Source organism: Mesoplodon mirus (genome assembly GCF_964341445.2).
Source record: "Mesoplodon mirus genome assembly, chromosome: 10".
In the NCBI taxonomy this organism is placed as follows: Eukaryota; Metazoa; Chordata; class Mammalia; order Artiodactyla; family Ziphiidae; genus Mesoplodon; species Mesoplodon mirus.
In genome coordinates this window covers 99,278,296-99,301,813 of record NC_138986.1, presented here as the reverse complement: position 1 = coordinate 99,301,813, position 23,518 = coordinate 99,278,296, and the positions used below count along the sequence as shown (strand labels likewise).

The window sequence follows — 23,518 nt, the reverse complement described above, 5'->3', positions numbered from 1 at the left end:
GGAAGGGAGGGAAGGAAGGGCTCTCATAATAGAATGCCAAACCATAAATATATAGAAGGAATGACGTAATGTAAAAATCATTATTTACAACCATCATAGTAATGATAGGTTCTGGCAAGAGTAATCAATGAATTATAAAACTACTGGTTGAAAGTTTACAAGGAGCAGGATGCTACAAAACCCAAAATATCTCTCCACAAAGTATTGATCACAACAAGAAATACAGTAGGTATAAATTTGGTGAACACTACCTTAGCCAAGAGGTGAACATTATCAATAACAGAACAAACGAACGTTTTAGATCTCTGGGGTATGATATACTGAGAAGGACGCAACGTTGCTTCAGGATTATTTCTGACAGAAATAAACAACCCGATCTTATCACAAGGAAGCATCCACGTTGAGAGTCTCCTGTTTCACAGTTATGACCACAGGGAGCATAACTGGCCAAAGGTCCCAGCTGCTGCTCTTAAATCCATCACCACGTTTGCCTGGAGGCCGGCCTTGCCCCTGATTGCTCCTAGTCAGCACAGCAGGGATCCTAAGGCAGGCCATTTCTTGGAGACCAGGATTCCTCTGTCCAGTGACCTGTTTTCAAGGACTCTGACAGCCTTGAAGGATTTTACGTAGATGACAAGGCAGTCTCGGATGATTTACCAAATCTTTCTTCCAAATCTTCACTCAGGGTCAGACTTGCACTATGCGCTGATAGTTCTGCCAGCCTTCCAGAGCTCCCTGCCATTTTCTCTCCGATGTTTCCCCTAATGAAATATTTGTTCATTAAAGTCTTTCTCAGCACTTTGCCGTCTAGTTCTTGGAGGACCAGGACAAACCCCAAACCCTAGAAGCATCCCTTTTTGGCTCTTTCTAGTAACCTTCCTTTCCATATGGTAGCCACTAGTTTGTAATGGTGTAGATTCACTTAGCCTATTTTGTACTTGATATAAATGGAGTCATGTAATAGGTGCTATTTTGTGTTGGCTTCATTTGCTCCACAGTATATCCATGACATTTATCCATATTGATGGGAGTGGATACCGTTGATTCATTTTCATTGGTGGATATTATTGCAGTGTGTAAACATATCAAAATCTATTTATTAATCCCATTATTGGTGGGTATTGGGTACTTCCCCATTCTTGGCTATCACAGTTAGTGGTGATGTGAGCAATCTAGAATGTGCCTTGTGCACTTGTTTGAGGGATATTTCTATGGGTGGAACCAAAGGGTTATAGGGTATATGTTCAACTTTGGTAGATACAGTTGACCCTTGAAGAATGCATGGGCATGAGGGATGCATCTGAGTCTTTTATTCCATAGATGTTTTTAAAATCTCTCTCACTTTTGGCCCAAGAGTGCTGCGTTTGGGTTTACGGTGTTTCTTAACTTTGAAATAGTCCAATTTTTCAATTTTTTCTTTCACAGTTGGTGATTTTTTTGGTCTTAAGAAATTCTTCCTACTCCAAGGCAAAAAGGCTGTTATCTTACATTTCTTTCCTAAAGCATCATTGTTTACTTTTCAAATTTAAGTCTGCAGATCTTCTGGAATTTATATTTTTATATCCTATGCAGTAATGATTAATATTTTTCCCATATGGATATCCAGCTGACTGAGAACCAATAGTTGACCCTTGGACAACATGGGTTTAAACTACACAAGTGCACTTATACGAGGATTTTTTTTAATAGTAAATACTGCACTACTACACGATCCAAGGTTGGTTCAATCCTCAGATGCAGAATTGCCGATTATGGAGGAACCATGTACGTACAGAGGACTGGCTATAAGTTATACTTGGATTTTCAACTTAGCAGAGGGTTGGCACCCCTAACCCCCTTGAACCCTAGTTCAAGGATCAACTGTATTAGCAAGAGTTCTTTCCCCTCTCTGCTGCAGTGTTTTCTTTTCTTTCTTGTTTCTTTTGGCCGTGCTGCGTGGCTTGCAGGATCTCAGTTCCCTGACCAGGGATTGAACCAGGGTCACCACAGTGAAAGCGCCAAATCCTTACCACTAGACCACCAGGGAGCTCCCTGCAGTGTTTTCTTTTTACACGTTGTTATAATGTCTGTTTCAACATGGATTTTGATGTCTATTATCTTGTCTATCCTTGAGCAAACACCAGACTATCTTATATTGTAGATTTATAGTAAGATTTAATGTGACTCATATCTTTCTTTTCATTCTTCTTTCAGATTGTCCCAGCTCTTCTTTTATTTTTTATTTTTATGTTTTTTTAGATGTTGGGGGTAGGAGTTTCTTTACTTATTTTTGCTGTGTTGGGTCTTCGTTTCTGTGCGAGGGCTTTCTTTAGTTGTGGCAAGCGGGGGCCACTCTTCATCGTGGGGGCCACTCTTCATCGTGGTGCGTGGGCCTCACTATCACGGCTTCTTGTTGGGGAGCACAGGCTCCACACGCGCAGGCTCAGTACGTGGCTCACGGGCCTAGTTGCTCCGTGGCATGTGGGATCTTCCCAGACCAAGGCTCAAACCCGTGTCCCCTGCATTAGCAGGCAGATTCTCAACCACTGCGCCACCAGGGAAGCCCCCAGCTCTTCTTGTAGCTCTTTGCTTTCCCACATAATATTTGTAAACATCTCATCAATTTCCAAGGGAAAAAATGCTGATGTTTTTATTGGGGTTTGATTGAGCCTATAGATCATTTTGAGGATTACTGATATCTTTGTAATATTGAATCTTCAAGCCATGAATATCACTATTTTTAAGAATTTCTCTTGGAGAAAAATAAAAGTGGATCCCATGTAATAAAATGTACATAAATAGACTCCAAAATATTTAAAGGACCTACATGTGAAAGATAAGTCTAGAAAGTTAATTTTTAAAAGGTAGAAATATATTTTTTCACCTGAGGAGTTTCAGAAGCACAGATATGAAGAAATTATTGGTTGATTATCTTATAATTAAAGATTTCTATTCCATGAAGAACACAATAGAAAAATTTTAGAAACACGTGCCCAATTAGGAAAGGATACTTGTAATTGGTAAAACTGAAAAGGTATTAATAATCAGAATATGTAAGAGAAATGAGGAAGAAAAAGATAGCATCCACATTAGAAAATGGGGCAAAAGTTGTAAGTAGACACTTATAGATGAAGCTACCAAGCATTTGAAAAAAGATCAAACTTATTAGAAATCAGAGAAATTTAACTAAAACAAGATACTACTATACATTTAATACACTAGCAAAATGGTGATGAGTCGTCCAAATGAAGGTAAGTGGTTGCACAAAAACCTGACGTGCAACTCTTTGGTAATCTGGACTGGTGTAGCCGTTCAGGAAGTCAATCTGGCTATATTATTAAGGTATACATATTTGCTATGAAATAATTTCCCTCGGGTATGTACTCCAAAGAAATTCTCAGATACGTCTATAAACAAATGTAAGAAGATGTTTATTTTATTATCATTGGCATGGCAGTTGGAAGAGTACAGGTAAAATGTGGGTGCAGAAAATGGAACTCTATGAAACAAATTAGATAGATGGGTGAATGTTTTTTTTGTTTGTTTGTTTTTCTGCGGTACGTGGGCCTCTCGCTGTTGTGGCCTCTCCCGCTGCGGAGCACAGGCTCCGGACGTGCAGGCTCAGCAGCCATGGCTCACGGGCCCAGCTGCTCCACAGCATGTGGGATTTTCCCAGACTGGGGCGTGAACCCGCGTCCCCTGCATCGGCAGGCAGACTCTCAACCACTGTGCCACCAGGGAAGCCTGGATGGGTGAATCTTAAAAATATACTCCTGAATGAAGGAAATAAACACCAGAATGAATTTTATGACACAATATTATTTATATGAATTGAAACTATACACAAGTGCACATTTTGCACAAGAACACACCCAAAAGAAAACACATCAAACAAATTAGAATGGTAGCTTACGGGGTAGAGAAGGGAGTGGAGGGTGCCATAGGGAACAGGAGGTGAATAAATAAAACTTAATCATGTTACCGTATTTCATCATGCTATATCCAAGATTTCACTTTACTTGTAGTGGAAAGAAATCCTGTGTGCTATGTTGGCTTAAGTCAGGAATAGTTCTTGGAGGATATTTTCCTGAAAGAATTTGGAACACATTTTTGAAAAAATCTTTGTTTATACTATGGATGATCTTTTTTTGTTTGTTTTGTTTGTTTCTTTAATTTCTGTTTTGTGGGTGTGTGTGGGATCTACTTTATTTTGTATTTCATTCATCTGATCTTATATTTTTCCATCTGCCTTCTTCAGTTTTATTATTCATTTATTAATTTCCTGAAATGGATGTTTTCTGAATCAATTTTCAACTTCCTTTCTACTTTGTTTTGTTTTGCTTTGTTTTTGTTTTCCTTGCTGTACGCGGGCCTCTCACTGTTGTGGCCTCTCCCGTTGCAGACCACAGGCTCCGGACGCCCAGGCTCAGCGGCCATGGCTCATGGGCCCAGCCGCTCCGTGGTATGTGGGATCTTCCCGGACCAGGGCACGAGCCCGTGTCCCCTGCATCGGCAGGCGGACTCTCAACCACTGCGCCACCAGGGAAGCCCCCCTTTCTACTTTAATATATGCTTTTAAGGCTCAACATTTCCCTCTATGTATGTGTTCAAATCTCCAGATCCAATTGTGAATTTGAATGTTTCTCTTCATGGTTCTGTCAATGTTTGCTTTATAAAGTATCAGCTGAAGTTATTAGTTTCTGAGAATTTGAAACTTTTATGACTGTGAAGTGTCCCTCCGTATGTCAAGTAATGCTTTTTCCTTCCCCTTAAAGTTCACTTGGTCAAATAGCAATGTCACAGATTTTATAATTACAGAAATAACTTGAGACCTAGGATGTTGATGTCTGTCTCTAGAAAGGATTTTCTCTTGCTTCTGCACGGGTTGTAAGATGCTAACAAAACACGTTCACCTTTACACAATTTCAGGGAATGAGGTGTTTTGGCGTTTGGCTTCAGTCCCTGCCAAAGAAAGCCCAGTTTCCTTCTCCCCTTATTCCAATGGTGAAACTCTTTGGGGTTTACCAGGAAGCCTTCGTGGCTGGTAATGCTTTTATGTCGCTTAGCCTCCGGAAGACGTCCAAAATTCTACTGAGTTTGTACGCCTTTCAATGAACAGAATCTACACTCTTCTGAGGCCTACACAGTAGAACGGCAAGACGGCCTGAGACCTTCTCAGGGATTCCGGAAAGTGAAAACCAGAGTGAAAACATGTAGTCCAGAGCTCGTGCCGGTAGGCACCCCCGCAACCACCCTTGCATTCTGGGACATGTAGTCCAGAGCTCGTAAACTCGTGTAGTCCCATACACTGCAGCTACAGTAACGCCTCGCTGTAAAGGTTTACCCGCGGAATTCTGGGAAATGTGGTCCAGGAGTTCCGGGTTAGTCGCAGGCACTTCCGCCCCAGGAGGACACGCAGCAGCCATGTTTTGCCTGATGACGGTGTTTCAGGTCCGCTCTTCACGACCCATTCAAGCTTCCCCTTTGCAGACCTTTCATTTGGGGAGAAAGAGGAGGAGCGGCTAAAAGCGGAGGTTTGAGGGCCTGGAGTGGTGATGTACGTCCCGCGGGCGGAGCTTCTTTGCGTTTGGTAACGTACCCGGGATGGGGTGGGCTCAGGTCGTGCCTCCTGGGGTTTGAGGGTCTCCCCGGTTTTCTTCACCCCTAACCTGACCCCGTCCCCCACCTATGAGCTAGCCCTACCGCTTCATACGGCGTCACACTGGGTGAGTTGCTTAACTCCTCTGTGCCTCCGTTGCTGTTCGGTAAAAGGGGGGAAAAAGGAATGCCTTGTTAATATAGTGTTGTGAGAAGAAACGAGATAGCACAAGTAAAAGGTCTACAACTGCCTGATACATGGTTGGTATTAATACTACGCTAATTCGGGAGGCACCCATTTCGCAGCGGGATTCTGTGAGCCCAGGAAGCTGAATTGTCCTGGACTCCTGGCCTGTTTTGGGAGGAGAGGACTTGTAGCTGGTACGGGGGCGGAAGGGGGTGCGGTATGAATTAGTGGGGATGGAAACACAGCCCTGGTATTTCACAGTCTCCTTTCCTTCCCCAGCCCTGGCTTCTCACAAAGCACTGCACGGAGGAAGAGGCAACAGAGCCCCACGTGAGTAGGACTTGGCATTCTTCTCCTTAAGGTATTCCTATAAATTGTAGAACGTATGAGACATGGGTAACGATGATAACTGAGCCTTGGTCACTAATTTCCATTCTAAAAGCTTTATGCAAATGAACACATTTCCATCAGGCGGTGGCTCTGTGAATTGGTACTGCTGTTTTCTCTACTTTAAGGCTGAGGAGCTGGGGGCAGGGAACACAACCCTGTTGGCCCATCCTCACCCAGATGGTAGGAGGCAGAGCTGGGGTTGGGACCCAGGCAGTTTGAGTCCAGCAGCTGAGTTTGCTAATCCCTTTGGTATATTCTCTTTGAGCATAGGGTACTGGCTAGAATCATATCATGAAAGGAGGTCGGGACTTAATTGTGGGGACCTTGAGAGCAAGGTTTAGGCTATTTTATGAGTTTTTAAGATAGCTTTCTCAACTGGGTCATTTATTTTATTTCAAATAATATGTATATCATAGAAGTAGCATAATCATTATGGAAAAATGCAGATATATACATAAAGAAAAATTTTAGTTATCTGTAACTTTAGGATGTAAAGATACCAGTTGTTAATGTTTTCGTGCCTTTTTGTCTGGTTACTCTTTGTGTATGTTTCTGTGTCGTGGAGGCTGTTCTTTGTGGGACTGATGTTACACTGCAGTGCTACTCAAATTGTGTTCCACAAACCAGCGGCCTTGGCATCACTTGGATGGAAATGCCCAGCCTTGAGCCCCATTCGAGACCTTCTGATTTATAATTTCTGCGTAGGGGGTCCAGGAGGCTGCATTCCAACAAGATCCCGCAGTAATTCACATGCACGTGAAAATTCGAGAAGCTCAAGAGAGGGTCTTTTCTGGAAACTGAGGCCGAGGAAATCGACCCTGCTGGATGTCACAGATAAAACTGAGCTGGATTCACCAAAGGCCTACTTAGTCCAATGATTTTATTCCCCCACTAATTATTGTCAACTGTCAGGGCCCCTTTCAGAATCCTGAATTGAGCAGAAGACAGCTAGCAAGTGTAGAGTCAAAATGGAGGTCGTTAGAAGTTGTGACGATATCTCTCTCCCAAGCTTTGGGGAGTGGAATCATTGCCATCTTTTGTACTAGATCGAACCCGGGCCCCCTGCATTGGGAATGTGGAGTCTTATCCACTGCACCACCAGGGAAGTCTCCCATTTATTTCTTAAACTTTCCTATATTTATAATGATATAATTACAATTCAGATTCCTGTCTTTTTTTCATTTGAATTAGGTATGGACTGTCAAACTATTATTTACTGTTGTTGCAGAATCCTGGCTTTTATTAGTTCTCTTTACCTCTGTGCATAATTGTCAAAAGGGTACTTCCTGTTTAAAAAGAAACTTAACGTCTTTTTATACCTTTTGTAAAAAGTTGTCCATGTCAATTTAAATATTATTGTTGCAGTCACAAAATCTTTAGGAAGACAAGCAGAGATTTTCGGAAGTCTATAAAGACTCTCACATAACAGGGCAACAACGTAGGACCTCCACATGTCTGACAGTCTTCTGTTGGTAGAAATCACATCTCTAAGGATAATTTCTCACTAAAATATCATCTGCTTTACCGCAGTTGCTAAGAAATAAGAAACCCTGACAGTGGTGTTCTCAGAGCTTCCTACCTTATGACGATCTCACGAGGTGGATGCCCGTGTTCTCCCCTACTGGCAGAGGACAGAACTGAGGCGAAGAGATGTGAATAACTTGCCCAGGGTGACACTGCTCGTGAATGGCGTAGCCTGATCAGAGCCCATGCATATTGACTCCAAAACCTACTCTGACTTACATGGTCTCTGTTTACACCATACCCAGAATAAGAATGACCCCTGTGGAAGCTGCAGGCACACTGTGAGGGGGCCACTGTGTATGGATGGGCAGGTCATTCCTCACACAGCCACTGAGGGGGTTCACGGGGGCATCTGGTATCTGCGTGGGGCTCTGCTCATCAAGCATAGTCAGCTGTAGCCACCCCGAGGACTGGGAGCCGTGGTAATTCACAATGAGCACCACGTGGGTTAGTGACTTCTTTTTCTTTAAACCAGTTTCCAGTTTGACTTCTTCTTTCCCTGTCTGTCTTGCTAGGACTCTGCACTGCCCCAGAAGGAGAGAGAAAATGAGCACATTCCAGGTGAGTAGAGCTTGCCTTTCTTGCTGTTAAAAACGCCATTTTTGTACTCAGGTTGGACACAGGTTTTCCTCCTTTTTTCTTTTTCTTTTTTTTTTTTTGATTGGAGTATAGTTGATTTACAATGTATTAATTTCAGGTGTACAGCAAAGTGATTCAGTTATACATATATATACATATATTTTCAGATTCTTTTCCCTTATAGGTTATTACGAAATATTGGGTATAGTTCCATATGGGTTTTCTCTTTCAAGGAGAGTCTAAGCATATGAGGACCTGAGTGTGCCATGTGTGCTTTTTTTAAAATTCCTGTTAAATTTAATTGGTTTCGGTTTTAATTTGTTTTATTTCATCATTTTTTTATTTTACAAGTAAAAGAAAAATTAAGGGAAATGAAGGACATCTTCCAGTCTACTGCTTACCTGCTTACAAATTAGCTGCTTTTATATTTCTGTAATCTCTTCATCATATGTATTCATGGATGTGTATTTGTATTTATAACATAGATACAGTTTTAAATTGTTTTTTTCATTTAATACTAGCTAACATTCACTTTTAATTGCTTTATCATGTTCCTGCAAACTTATGCACCTATTTTTTTTTTTTCTGGTATGCGGGCCTCTCACTGTTGTGGCCTCTCCCGTTGCGGAGCACAGGCTCCGGACGTGCAGGCTCAGTGGCCGTGGCTCACGGGACCAGCCGCTCCGTGGCATGTGGGATCTTCCCGGACCGGGGCCCGAACCCGTGCTCCCTGCATCGGCAGGTGGACTCTCAACCACTGCGCCACCAGGGGAGCCCTGCACCTATTCTTTAAACTATTCTTCATTCACAGACATTTAGTTTAAAGACTTCTCCTGTTTTAGGAGCACTACAGTGACAGTGTTCCTGATTTAACCTGTTTCTCAAAATATCTGTTCTGAAGAATATTGCCCCTTTTTGCCCTTAACATAGTAGGTTTAGGTATTCAGAATTTAAGAGGTATGTTTTACATGTGGTGCCTTGGATGTTTTTTGGTAGAATATCCAAATACGGCAGAGCACAGCAGGATCAAACTGCTGCTTCACGCAGAAAAAATCATGTATTGTTAGAAGTTTTCTCACGACCAGAGTTAGATTCAGTCTTCCCCATGCTTGAGTCAGACCCTTTGTGTATTTTATTTACTGGTTTGTTTCTTTTTCCATCTTATATTTTTTTCTAATCAGAGTAATACATGACCTTAGTTGAAAAAGTCCAGTGGTACTTAAAGCACTTGTCACTGCATAGACAGCTCAGAACAACTGTATAAAGAGGTGCTTGGTTTCATCTTTGTTTTAAATATAAAGAATCGGGGTTGTGAAAAAAGGAGGAACCAACTCAGACTCACCCAGAAAACCAAGGGTCTGGAGTCAGAGTATTGCATTCAAGCGAAAGACAGGAACGGGGAAAGAGAGAGTTTTCATTCAGAGACCTGGCATGGCCTTTTGGTTAGTTTCCACATATAACACTCCTTCTCAGCTGGTTCCCACCTCAGTGAGAAAGCAGGTGCCATCAAATACTGCCAGGACTAAATTGGTAACTGTTTCTGGGGCACTTGGCAATAATAATTAAAGAGTGAAAGCTTTTTAGTTCAGGATCCAGTGGTTAGAATTCTAGGGAGTTTACTTATGAGTTGTCTGAGAGCCCCAGGTAAATACACAAAGCTTTCTCTTTCATAGCTGCACGTCCGGTGAGGCTGAGGAAAGTCAGTGTGTGGCATTGGCAGGATGGAAAGAGGGGGTGCTGGGAAGTCTGCACACCTCACAGGAGCCGGAGCAACTTCCCATCCTCCTCGTCTCCTCGGGGCTGCCCCTCTTCCACTGGCCACTGGGTATAAGATTGAGGTGGTGTTGTTTGTCGTAGGAGGCGGTGACCTTCAAGGACATGGCCGTGGCCTTCACAGAGGAGGAGCTGGGGCTGCTGGACTCGGCCCAGAGGAAGCTGTACCAGGATGTGATGGTGGAAAACTTCCGGAACCTGGTCTCAGTGGGTGAGGACAGCCTTTCTCTGCGAGTGTCTTTGTGACCTTGGTGTTTCAAGGCTTTGGGCCTCTTGAGGTGGTTCCCTGAGTTTGGGGACCAGACTTTTGCAATTCCTGTGGGACACGAGAGGATGTCTCTGGTCTTTCCAAACAGTGTGTTTCAGGTCCTTTTCAATTATTTTGTAAAAGAACTGTAAATCGACAGTATCTTGCTGTACCTTGTGTATTCTTCTTCAGATTTCCCTCCCCGCCATTAGTGGATCATAAAGCCAATTTATTGAGCCCTACGTGTGATTTTTTAATGAAATAAAATAGTATAGAAAATATCAGAGTTTCTTAGGAAGAGTACAACACATTGCAGCAGAAACTCTGGGCGATGGCATGAGTGGTGTGAGAGCCAGTGGGAACAGATTTCATGAAAGGAGACATTGGTTAGATATAGGTCATTCAAGCTTCGTTTTAGTAATGTATACTTTTCTACCTGTGTATCTAGGTTGTGAAATAAATGCTGTTTCTTCAGTGGGTCGTGATACAAAGTTTGAAAAACACAGCTTTCAATACCTTGAATATGCAGTTGGAACTCAAATTTCTAGTAAACTTTCGCTCTAGCCCGTTCATGTGAACTTGTGACTTTGCATGTTCTCATTCTTCAAACGAGATACAAAACATATAGAAAGAGAAGAGAGGCTTTGGTTGATGAATTCAGCAACCCAGATAGAAATTTAGGTGAGAACCAAGCAGCCGTGAGTTCCTGTGGTTAGCTCTCTATCTGTTTTGCTTCTCACCAGCCCTGTGCTGTCCATCACCTGGTCCCAGTTGGAAATCTCTTTCCAGGATTATTGCATAGTCTTTGTACTGGTCACCTGTTGCCACCCTTCTCCTCCCACAGTTTGTTCTTTAGGTGGCAAAGTGATCTTTTGTAACTTTAAGTCAGGTTATGTTCTTGTTTCAAAATTCTCTTGTGGCTTCTTTTACTTAGAATAAAAACCACTTAAAGTGGCTTCTAGAGCCTTCTGTGGGCTGCTGTTCGTTCTCCACCACCTCCCTGAATACACCACCTCTCCTCCCTCTTACCCTATCTTTTCCAGACCTGCAAAGGATGCTTCTGCCACAGAGCCTTTTCCTGGTCCTTCTCTCTGCCTGGAATACTCTTTCACCTGTAATCTTTTAGGCCTCTACTTCTTTCAGTCAGTCACCTTAAAGATGAGGAGGTGGCTGTCCTCTGACCACCCTATGGAAAATACAGTCCTCTCTTTCTCACTCTCTCTGCCCTGCCTTGCTTTGTCTCTAAGCGTTTCACTCATGTACATTTTGTTCACCTGTTTCTCACCTCTCTGTCTTCCACTGGAGGGTAATCCAGGAGTGCAGGAGGAATTCGGGCTGTTATATGTTTATTGCTCACTAGCCTCAGTGCTTAGCATAGTCTTGGTACATGACAGGAACTCTTAAATATTTCTTGAATAAACGAATGAGTTAATGGATAGAGAAATTAGCCTTCCATGAAAATAGCTAGTAGGCGGTGAACAAATCCGAGTGAATAAGGGATATTGCTAAATGTTTTTTTGTCTTCAAATGAATTCCTAGCCTAATTCTAACTTCTCAGGTGCCCATGATGTGTGTATGTGTGTGTTTGCCTTTCTGTACAAGTTGGCCCTCATCAACTTGCACAAAAAATATGTATAGAACCTGTAATTATAACCAAACTGAGTAAAATGCTTTCCCTGTGACTTTCCTTGAGCTCTCAGTAGCAGAGCAAATTCATTTGGGGAGGAAATACTGTTTGGAATGAGGATTCTTATGTCTACTTCTTAGGTAACCCTCCCATAGAAGGAAAGAAATTTCTATTTCCTTATCCCTTATACCAGGGGAGAACAGGTCTCAGAAAACAGCCAGCTGGTGAGTTAGCCTTTCCCTTAAAAGATTTGCCCCGCTGCGTCCCATTTGCCTCCTCCAAAGCCCACCTCACTAATAAGAAATCGATCTTTGTTAGCTCTACAAACATTTTGTGTGTGTGTGTGTGTGCATTTGTATGTACCTTGTAGAAGGCATTTTAGATAATGTCACCTTGAGTGCTTTGATCATTCTTTAATAGTTTCTAGTCTGTTTCTTCTCAATACTTATCACAGGCTATGGAATTTATTCCCAGCTCACTCATAAAGCCCATTCTTCACTTTGGAACTCATTCTTGTTAAAGACCAATGTATCTGTGTCCAAAAATGTTCCATGCTGTTTTTAAAGAGACAGCATTCTTCCCTAGCCTCTAAATTTTGACTCCTGCTTGGCAGGGGGAGTGGAGGAACATATTAGGCAGCACAAATGCCTGAGAAGGATCCAGTGCATAGGTCTTCATGCTTTTTTTTAACCCCACTGATTCTTAGACCCTTTTATAAAATTAATTAATTGTTGGTTGCATTGGGTCTTCGTTGCTGCATATGGGCTTTTCTCTAGTTGTGGTGAGTGGGAGCAGCTCTTGGTTGTGGTGCGCAGGCTTCTCATTGCAGTGGCTTCTCTTGTTTCAGAGCACGGTCTCTAGGAACGCGGGCTTCAGTAGTTGTGGCACGTGGGCTCAGTAGTTGTGGCTCACGGGCTTAGTTGCTCTGCGGCATGTGGGATCTTCCCGGACCAGGGCTCGAACCTGTGTCCCCTGCACTGGCAGGCAGATTATTAACCACTGTGCCACCGGGGCAGTCCCGGTTTTTAGCCCCTTTCATATCCTCCTCAGCACTAACCCCTTTGGTGTGCTGCCGCCTCGGGTGCAGCCTTTCAACTTAAGCAAAACTGTACTTTCCAGTCCTTTTCCTGTATCTGATACCTGACTTGTAAAAGCTGTTTCGCTTCTCTGACTTGGTTCAAACTTAACCTGGGATTCAGAATTGTAGAGAATCCTAGAAATCAAACTGAGTTCACCTGTGCATGCATTTCTTGAGCCCTGACTAACTGCTAGGCACTGTTAAAGCTGTGAGCACAGCAAAATGCTTGTCTTTATTGATACTGTGTTATGGTAGGAATGACATGTAATTTTTGAAAGATGATTTAAATAGTATGTCAGAGTAGTCATTTGGTTTTAAATGGGTTTCATTAATGCTAAGTATTTGGGAGTTTAACAGACCATCTCTTGGTTTCTGTTAGTATATAAACCAGAGAACTTCATTTGTCGTGCGAAAGATGAGCTGAACCATCCTGAGGCTCATTAAAGTCTCATACTGTGTCTTAAGTGCAAAATCTTGAATCTTTGAACAAAGCTTTCACGTGTCCACATCTCTGAATTCTCTGTCCTTCTAGAAGAAAACAATCAAAGTGAGTTGAGGGCCGTTCAAGACAGAGGATCACGTGAAGAGCTTTCCTGCTGGCAAATCTGGCAACAAATTGCAAATGACTTAACCAGATGCCAAGACTCCATGATAAATAGTTGTCAGTTCCACAAACAAGGTGATTCCCCCTGCCAGATTGGGGCAGGACTCTATTCAAATTTCTGAAGATGAGAACCGTATATGAAATGATAAAGCAGGTGATCCCAGTAGTAGTGGAAATGCAAGGTTTGCAACTTTGAGAGCCCAGGATTCTTGGAGGAAAACTTCATTGGCTGAGTCACAGAATTATCAGCATAGACACCAGCAAATTTCCATGAAAAATAAACTGTGTCAGTGTAAAGAGGATGTTGACACCATCAGTTGGATTTCACATCACCTTGATGCTCATGGAGTACACAAGGGTCAAAAATTTTATGGCTACAGTGACTATAGAAAAGATAGCACGAGGGTTTCAACACTGGATCAGAATACCATGATTCACACAGGACAAAAACTTTACCAGTGTAATGAACGTAAAGAAACCTTCACCGATCGCTCCACCTTTGATCTTCACCAGCAATTGCACTCAAAAGAGAAGTCTCATACGTGCAGTGAGTGTGGAAAAGGCTTCCGTTACAGCTCGGTTCTTCATATTCATCAGAGAGTTCACGCAGGAGGAAAACACAGTGAGTGTGATGAGTGTGGCAAGGAGTTCAGTCAGAGCTCACAGCTGCAGACTCCTCAGAAAGTCCACACTGTAGAGAAACCATTCAAATGTGGGGAATGTGGGAAAGGCTTCAGCCGTAGGTCAGCACTTAACTATTCATTGTAAAGTCCACACGGGAGAGAAACCTTATAATTGTGAGGAGTGTGGGAGGGCCTTCAGTCAGGCCTCTCACCTTCAGGACCATCAGAGAGTCCACACTGGGGAGAAACCATTCAAATGTGACACATGTGATAAGAGCTTCAGTCGGAATTCACACCTTCAGTCCCATCAGAGAGTCCATACGGGAGAGAAACCGTACAAATGTGAGGAGTGTGGGAAGGGCTTCATTTCTAGCTCAAATCTATACATTCATCAGAGGGTCCACACAGGAGAAAAACCCTACAAATGTGAGGAATGTGCGAAAGGCTTTAGTCGGCCTTCAAGTCTTCAGGCCCATCAGGGAGTCCACAATGGAGAGAAATCATACATACGTAATGTGTGTGGTAAAGGCTTTACTCTGAGTTCAAACCTTCAGGCACATCAAAGAGTCCATACAGGAGAGAAACCATACACATGTAATGAGTGTGGGAAGAGCTTCAGGAGGAACTCCCATTATCAAGTTCATCTGGTTGTCCACACAGGGGAGAAGCCCTATAAATGTGAGGTATGTGGGAAGGGCTTCCGTCAGAGTTCATATCTTCAAATCCATCAGAAGGCCCACAGTGTAGAGAAACCTTACAAGTGTGAGGAGTGTGGGCAGGGCTTCAATCAGAGTTCACGACTTCAGATCTACCAGCTGATCCATACCGGTGAGAAACCATACAAATGTGAAGAGTGTGGGAAGGGATTCAGTCGTAGAGCAGATCTTAAAATTCATTGCAGAATCCACACCGGAGAGAAACCGTATAATTGTGAGGAGTGTGGGAAAGTCTTCAGGCAGGCCTCAAATCTTCTGGCCCATGAGAGAGTCCACAGCAGAGAAAAACCATTCAAATGTGAAGAGTGTGGGAAGAGCTTTGGTCGGAGTTCACACCTTCAAGCCCATCAAAAAGTCCACACTGGAGAAAAGCCATACAAATGTGAGGAGTGTGGGAAGGGCTTCAAGTGGAGCCTGAACCTCGACATGCATCAGAGGGTCCACACAGGAGAGAAACCATATAAGTGTGGGGAGTGTGGGAAGCACTTCATTCAGGCCTCAAGTCTTCAGCTTCATCAAAGCGTCCACACTGGAGAGAAGCCGTACAGATGTGACAGATGCAGTAAGGTCTTCAGTCGGCCTTCACAGCTACAGTCTCATCAAAGAGTGCACACAGGGGAGAAGCCTTACAAGTGTGAGACCTGTGGTAAGAGCTTCAGTTGGCGCTCCAGTCTAACAGTTCATCACAGAATCCATGCTGCTGATAAATCCTATAAAAGTGAGAGGAGTGGTAAGACCATCAGAGAGCCCACACACGAGAAAAGTTCCATAAAATGAGTAAAACAAAAACAAAAACAACTCAGGTGTCATGTGAATTCTTCCAGTCATCAAGTTCAAAAGAAAAAAAAAATCATTTGTTTCATTAAAGTCGGTGTTTCAGCCATAGCTCAACATGTCCCAGTAGTCAGGAGGCCACACGGCAGAGAACTCTGGTAAATGGTGTAGTAAGTTGGAACTTTGACCTCTATTAAATATTAGGGGAGAAGCCTTAGTGTGAGTTTTAGCAGGCCTTGTACAAAAGTATGATGAACATGCCAAAATGTATGCCCATTACAACGTAAATTCCACGAATGCAGCGACGTTTGTTCTGAATCTACAGTCTGAACATTGTCAGCTACTTTGTAGGTGCTCGATATTTGTTCAGTTAATGAATGAGGAAAAACTTTTTGAAAATTATGTTGCAATCCCCTCCAAAATTTCATAAAAATTTGTATTCAGAGCAGTTAACCTAAATCTGGCCTTAAAAGTAATTCAGGGAGACAAAAATTTGAAGTGTTAGAAAACCACTCAGTATTGCAATTTGTAATATTAATGTGGCATCGTCCTGTTATGATGAGCTCCATTTGTCTCCCCCCAGCCTCGCTTCAAGTTGGATCTTATCTTGGACTTCGTCTATCTAATATTCTGTGAATCTTATACAGTACAAATTTAGTTATCTTTTGTGACAGTATAGACTTACTGAAAATGGATTGTTCATCTTGCAATACAGAAAGCATACTGTTGACCCTTTTTTCAAGAATGTCAAGGCAGAGGTTTAAGTGTCAGAAAGAGTTACTAATGACAGTGACAGAGGACAAACATTTCTTAGTAAATGAACTGATCGTTGGTTTCTTATTCACCACATTTCCGTCTAGGTTTTGATGTGATTTTCTCCCAAGGGTTTTAGCATTACTTTCATCAAGACTTCTTAAGTAGAGAAAAGAGGCTGTTTGAAGTAGATTACTTTTGTCAAGTTCTCTATCTCCTTACTCCTCTCTGGCCTGAGATAAAAAGAAAAAAATTATTTGTTGAAATCTGGTAATTTCATCAAACATATTTATTCAACGACTGACTTGCACACTTTTTCCTAGCGGTGGATTGAAAAATTGATTTTCAAAGTGAAGTTGCTGAGTACATATCAAAACATAGAACGTGCGTCCCTTTGATATAGAAATCACAGAATAGGACCTTATAATTAGGAAATTCAAATAGAAAAGGTGAGTAGCATGTCAATGTTACTAAATTTTGTAAAAGTGAAATATTCAATAGGAATGTCTTTATATTTTAAGATAGTTATGTAATAACAGGTCTGTTAAAATGATGGCTTAAACTTAATGACAGAAGCATGTAACAGTTTAATGTATTTTAGGTAGGTACATCACATACCTTAATCAAACATGTATGTGTGTGTGTTAATGCATCCTATCATCTGTAAAGGGATATTCACCCTTAGGTAAACAGTGGCAAGGTTTTCAGGGATTTTTTCCACATGTAACTTCCATATTTTAAATTTTTCATTGAGCATCAATTTTCCAGTAAAATACTGTTACTTTTATAGTAACATAGGTAGTAAAATAATGTAAAATATAATATTAAAAATTACTAAGAACATATTAATCCCTCACAGTAAGAAATCCTATCATCATGAGGTATACATATATATGGCCAAAATTAAGGAATAGACCTCTAGAAATCAGTTATAAAAAGAAAAAATGTATATGGTTATTCAAAGATACAGAATAGTAGTCAGTGTAACGGTCTATTTATAATTAATGCATTTGAAGTTTAGGATAAATCCATGCAGCCCAGAATATTCTGTTTTAATTCCAACAGTAGAAATTTACACATCCTAGTTCTCCTCATCAGGCTTCCTTACTGGGTGAATGGATGGATAGCTCGGGGTACCGGCTTGTCCTTTCAAGTGCTTGGTCTGACTGGAGAAGTAGCTGGGTCGTTCCAGACACTATGACACAGAGAACCATTAGCTGTGGGAAAAAAGGAACTTACCCCCCAAAAAACTTTTTAAAATTGTTTACAAAGTAACAGTGATTGGGCAAATCCTGAAGATAGAGAGTGGAAATAGGTAAGTTTTAGAGGTAAAATTTATCAACGATTCCCTAAGGAAAAATGTGCATAGGGAAGAAACCTAGAATGATGGGAACAAGTTGTTAAGGAGGAGGTTTGCATACCATTTCCTACTTCTTAGTCATTTCACTGATGTTTAACACTTACTTGGTTAAAGGGCTTTACTCAGCAAAAGATGTATTTAATGTGAGAGGCAGGTTTCCAAGATTGGCTTCCTAGACCACACCTTCACATGTGTATGTAAAGTCCATGCTACCTCAAATTGCATTGCATTAGATGTCAGAAATCCTAGGGCTTTCTTGTTTGGTTTGGTTTGGTAGCTATCAAACCACCAACTCTCAAGGTAATTTGTAGTTTAGTGAGTTAAGTCAAGGGCTGGAAAACTACCTCTTGTGAGCCCAACCTGGCTCATTGCCTTTAAAGCTTTATTGGAACATAAAAGCTCTTTATTGGCCCATCCATTTATTTACCATCTTTGAGTGTTTCCCATTGTGCTGACAGTGTTCAGTGGTTGTGACGAGCACTGATGGCCCACAAAACCTAAAATATTTACTTTCTGGCCCTTGAGAGAAAAAGTCTGTTGATCCCTGTGGTAAGCCCAAAAGGTTTGTCTCTGTAAGTGAAAGACCACAAGTAGAGCAGAACTTAGACTTGGTTCAGTGAGGATTCCAGAGAGGTTTCCTTTTTGATTCTCATATCTGCCCTTCTGGTTGACCTTGTTCTTTAGTTTGGTTCAAAGACAGTGGTAGCAACTAGGGACTACCTGTTTCTTTCTTCACATTCAATGAAAGAGCTGCTCTTCCATTCTTAGTGTTGAGTAGTTCACAACTCACTCCCAGTGCATGGCTTCCTCTAACCTTGACTCCCACCTATGCTAAAGACTAAATCTTTAGCTTTGTATCCAGTTCCATTGGCCTTTGTAGGGCCTTCAGTTTCAACTCCCAGTTGATAGCTTGAGCTCGAAATCTGTTTTTACCGTTGGGGATTTTCTGTCTTAGCTTTGAGCTTGGCTACATAGCAACACTTTGGGGGACTTGTTATAATCAGCATTTCTATCTTTCTTTCCTTCCTTTTTATTTATTTATTTTTTTAAGGGGATCCAAAGTCAAATTCAGTCAGTGGCTGAATGACAACACATTGATTCACAACCTTGTAGATTCTCTTATGTCCTAGGGCATCAGTGGGAAGGAGTAGAATCCTGGAAATTTGAGGTGGAAATACATGGGCAGATTCCAACAAAGCTGAGGCCTGTGACCTCTGACCTGTGACCTCTTAGTTGAGCCTGCTGTGCTATTAGAAGGAAGTCTGCCTCTACTCTGAGGTAGTTTCCTTGCAGGGGTCTGTGGATCCTCAAGACTTGCCTCCACTACCTCTCGTTTTTCCAGACCTAGTAATCAGACTAGAGTCCTTGAAATGGGGACGGGAGCAGGGAAGGGGTGGGTACCCACCGGGCATAAAGGATGACCATGAGGAGACACTCTCTGCTAAAATAAGGAATTGTATAATTTATATCAATAGAAACCTGAGAAATAATGTGTGTGGATTTTGTAGGTATTGAAGCAGGTGGGAGTAATGTAATATTGGGTTAGGCTGGATTTGTTGATACGAGTGCATTCAACACCCATTCCAGACTCAGCGTGTTAGCTTGGCTACCTGGGAATGCTTTCAACAGTTTGCTCAAATGACTGACACCTGTACCCAAAGTTAGCGTATGCTAAAGTCAAAATGCCAGGACTTTCTAAGTATGTTGTAGCAAAATTTCTTGACGTTGGCATGACTGACATTTTGAACTGGATAGCTCTTTGTTGTTGGGAGCTGTCCTGTGCAATGTAAGATGGGCCAGTGGCACATACTCTTCCCTGCCACCCTAGTTGTAACAATAAAAAGTGCCTTGAGGGCTTCCCTGGTGGCGCAGTGATGGAGAGTCCGCCTGCCGATGCAGGGGACACGGGTTTGTGCCCCGGTCCGGGAAGACCCCACATGCCGCGGGGCAGCTGGGCCCGTGAGCCATGGCCGCTGAGCCTGCGCGTCCGGAGCCTGTGCTTCGCAACGGGAGAGACCACAACAGTGAGAGGCCCACATACCAAAAAAAAAAAAAAAAGTGCCTTGATACATCCGTGTGCACCAGCCACGTGGGGCTCATTCATAACACAGCTCCTTAAAGAAAAAAGTCTCAAGGGGCATCCCCGGTGGCGCAGTGGTTGAGAGTCCGCCTGCCGATGCAGGGGACATGGGTCCGTGCCAGGGCCCGGGAAGATCCCACATGCCGTGGAGCAGCTAGGCCCGTGAGCCACGGCCACTGAGCCTGTGCATCCGGAGCTTGTGCTCCACAACAGCAGAGGCCACAACAGTGAGAGGCCCGCATACCACAAAAAAAAAAAAGTCTCAAGACACTGCCACATATTTCCTGGGAGGGGGGACCAAAAGTGTCCCCAGCTGAGAACCACCATTGTAGAAGGTTTACAAAGGCATAGGAATGCCAGACCACTGGAGTGGGTTTATCACATAAGATCTGCTCACCCAAACCCCCTATGTGCCCTGGGAGGGCTCAGAGGACACTTCCTTTGCCAGAGGTTTAAGAAACGTATTGGTGAGGGGAGCGTTAGCAGTCTTGGAATGCTCTGTAGCTGCTCTTCTCTGCAGGCCAGGAATGAGAGGGAAAGTATGTCATCATAATGGGCTCCCTAAATTCAGTGAGGCTAATGGGATCGTGGGGCATCATGGGTCAAGTGGAAACACTTCATTGGCAGAGATAAAGTGAGCGTGTTTTTCACAATGAACAGCAAAATGAAAGGGCTCATTAGAATGCTTTGATACACAGAGATTTTTTATATTTGCTCATGTGCTATCTCTAGGGCTGAAATAAATGGGAAGTCTACTAATACCCTACTTGATTTGAATCAGGAGAAAAGCTCTAGGTCTGATGAACATGTCTGACCGGAATCAACATGGGAGTTGTGCTCCCTCAGCCATTTCGATAACATGAGTCAGTTCCCATTTCCAGAGCATCTTGAATGAAGGGCAGGCCGGGTCCCCTTGAGGGAGGATATACCCTGGTTTACTACCAACTATCCCGAGGGTGCTTTCTTCTCCCTGGAAGGGATAAAACAACTGAGGTAGAACAGGAAGAGACAAGAAGCTCTCCAAGCTCTGCTGGTCAGGGTTACCCTCCAGCGTTGCCTTAATGCTCAGAGCCACACACACCACAGTGAGCTTGGCTCCAGATCAACTACCACGCAACGAAGGTTCTGGAACATTTCCATATCTCGGGGGACCTCATTTCCACGTGACTCTCTTTCCTATTCCCCTTTGTCACAGAAGGCTAGGTCCAGTGGTCCGGGTGAGATCTCAGCTCAGGCCCAAGGCTCTCAGACCTCAAAGTTCTGGTCCTGCAAGGGCCCCTGTCCTCTCTTGAGACCACTCCTGGCTCTCTCTGCCGAGAAGGAGCTGCTGGCAGTACGTCCTCTAAGAGTTGAGGTCCATCGTGCAGACCCTGAGAAAACTCCTAGGAAAAGGCTCCACCTTCTTGTTTAAGTCAACAGAGCTCAATTCCTTTGGAAGTGCTGGGTGTGTCCCATTTGATGCAACTTCAGAGCCATTAGGTAAACCAGCACATGTGTGTGGCCCCTTCCCTTAGACTCCTCTGGGCCCTCGTGACATAGGCTCAGAAGACTGCCAGCCTCAAGCCTTACCTCTTCCAAGACCACACCGTCTCCAGGATCTTCTGTCCCATGAATCTCAGTTGCTGTGTGGAAATCAAAAGAGAGGAAAGAGCCTGCCTACGGGGTCTCTTTGGGCTGGGGCCTTCTTGCTTCTCTTCCTCCTCCTCCTCGTCCTCCTCGTCCTCCTTGTCCTCCTCCTCGGGGTGATTTCGGATTCCACATTGCCCATCCACTGGGCCATGTTGAGATGAAAGATACGGCAGCTGAAGCCCTCCAGGACGCCGCCCTTCACGTGCTGCTGGAGGACCTCCAAGGTGGGGAAGACACGGCAGCAGGCCATGCACCTGAAGCCGGTCTCCATGGTCACCATCCAGTCCGGTGTCTTGGCCCTGGGTGTCTCCTCGACGGCAGGTGACCCTGATGGGCTGCCTGGCTCTGCCCTTTCCTCATACTCTTTCTCCTCCCCAGTGGGCTCACTGTCAGGAGGTTTTCGGTGGACACATCAGAGGGGTAAGTGCCTACTGTGCACGCATCCTCAGGAAGGGTCACTTCTTCTATTGTCAGCTGCTTTTCAGGCAACTCCAAGGGTTTCTTTGTCTTCCAGGAGACAGCTACACCCTTGTTCACTTGTACCTGCATGTAGTATATTTTCATGCCCCTTTCCTCTTTGTCTGTGTGCAGATCGTTCTTACAGGGTGAAGAGGGTGAGGAGGAGACACAGTGTGATGGGGGAGCGGTCTCCCCTTTTTCCTGAACCTGGGCTAGGGGTGCGGTAGGCTGGGCAGTGTCTCGATGTGATCTCCGGATTCCTGAAAAAGGAAATTAAAAACATAATAACATGCATGGGCCATGCCAGAAGCTGAGGGAGCAGGTGTGGTAGACGAGAGAGGGACACTTGCATGACGTAGCTATGTCGTGAGCTTGGTGTCTGTTGGCCGTAGGAGGCAGTGGTGTATCTGGTGTCATCTGTGGGCTTTTTTCTGCGTGTTGGGGGATACTGGAGCGGTGTCTGTATACACGGGTGTGGAGTACAGTGGTGAGGACTGTGGTATGTGAGGGATGCGGATGGATGCGTGTATGATGAGGAGTGTGAGTTTGGGAATATCGGTGGTGCATTCCTTGTGGAATGGGGCGGTGGTGCAGGAGGAGAGTACTGTGGATCACGTGCTTGGGGTTCATGTGTGCACTGAGAAGGGCTGTGCCTGGAGGGCGCATGTGTGTGTGAGCTTTGTGGACCTGAGCTGGATGGTGCTGCTCTCAGGCTGGAGGTCTATGATGTAGAACTCTGTCCTTCTCTGGAAGCAAAGGCAAAGAGAAACCCTACATTTTCCTCTGAAGATGCTTAATCTGGTCCCTCTTCCCTCCACCTCAAGTCCAGACCTTTCCGGCCCCTGCTCCTTGACTTCCCCACCATGGTAGTACCAGGATTGACACCCGCCCCCACCCCTGACTCAGCTGGGATCCACGCCCTCGTAACAGCTCAGCCATCCTGCCCAGGCTCCTCCACAGAGCCCTCATCACCTCTGATGACCCTGGGTTTCCTGTCAGCCTCCCTGGGATCTGTGTGCCTCCTGCCTCACAGCCAAGCACCCCCTCACCTGAGGAGCCCCGCGCCCTTTCCGGCGTACATGAGCTTGTGCGGAGAAGAAGCACAGGAGAAGTGTTTAGGGGCAGAGGAGACCTCCCCTGCCCCTGGGCTGCAGCCTTGGGCCACCACAGTGGATCCAAGCCGAGGGGGAACCTCTTGTGACTTCGAGATTCCTGAGGGAGGAATGAAAGGCTCAGGGTGGGTTCATCAGTCCTCTGTCCACAAATATTTACTGAGTGTGTGACACGTGTCAGGTGCAGTGAATACACACAGTTGAGAGTGTGGTTCCCAGTGTATACTCCAGGATTTAATTCCAATCAGTACTTACTCTGTCACTGTCTTGTTGGTAATGTAGGCCTCGGTGGTGACTGTGAGTATGTGGGAAGAGTGAGTGATGTGTATCAGTTAAGTCTGTGGTAAGTGTGGGGTTAGCATGGGGAGCACGGTGCAGATGTGTCTTATCTGTGTCTGTGGCCTTTGTGTGCATGGGTTCTGTTCA

At 44.0% G+C, this 23,518-nt stretch overlaps 1 protein-coding gene and 1 long non-coding RNA gene across 2 annotated transcripts in view; one reads left to right on the top strand and one right to left on the bottom strand.

Annotated features, from left to right (window-relative positions):
* Positions 1-23,518, bottom strand: part of LOC309811209 (uncharacterized protein) — a gene marked incomplete at both ends in the record, with an annotated part of 481,819 nt that overhangs the window by 378,468 nt on the left and 79,833 nt on the right. The gene's annotated exons all lie outside the window — the stretch shown is intronic.
* On the top strand, positions 5,469-8,243 carry LOC309811551. Its single transcript, XR_014295207.1, has 3 exons — positions 5,469-5,569; positions 6,044-6,094; positions 8,194-8,243. It is a non-coding gene; the product is annotated as an uncharacterized lncRNA (long non-coding RNA).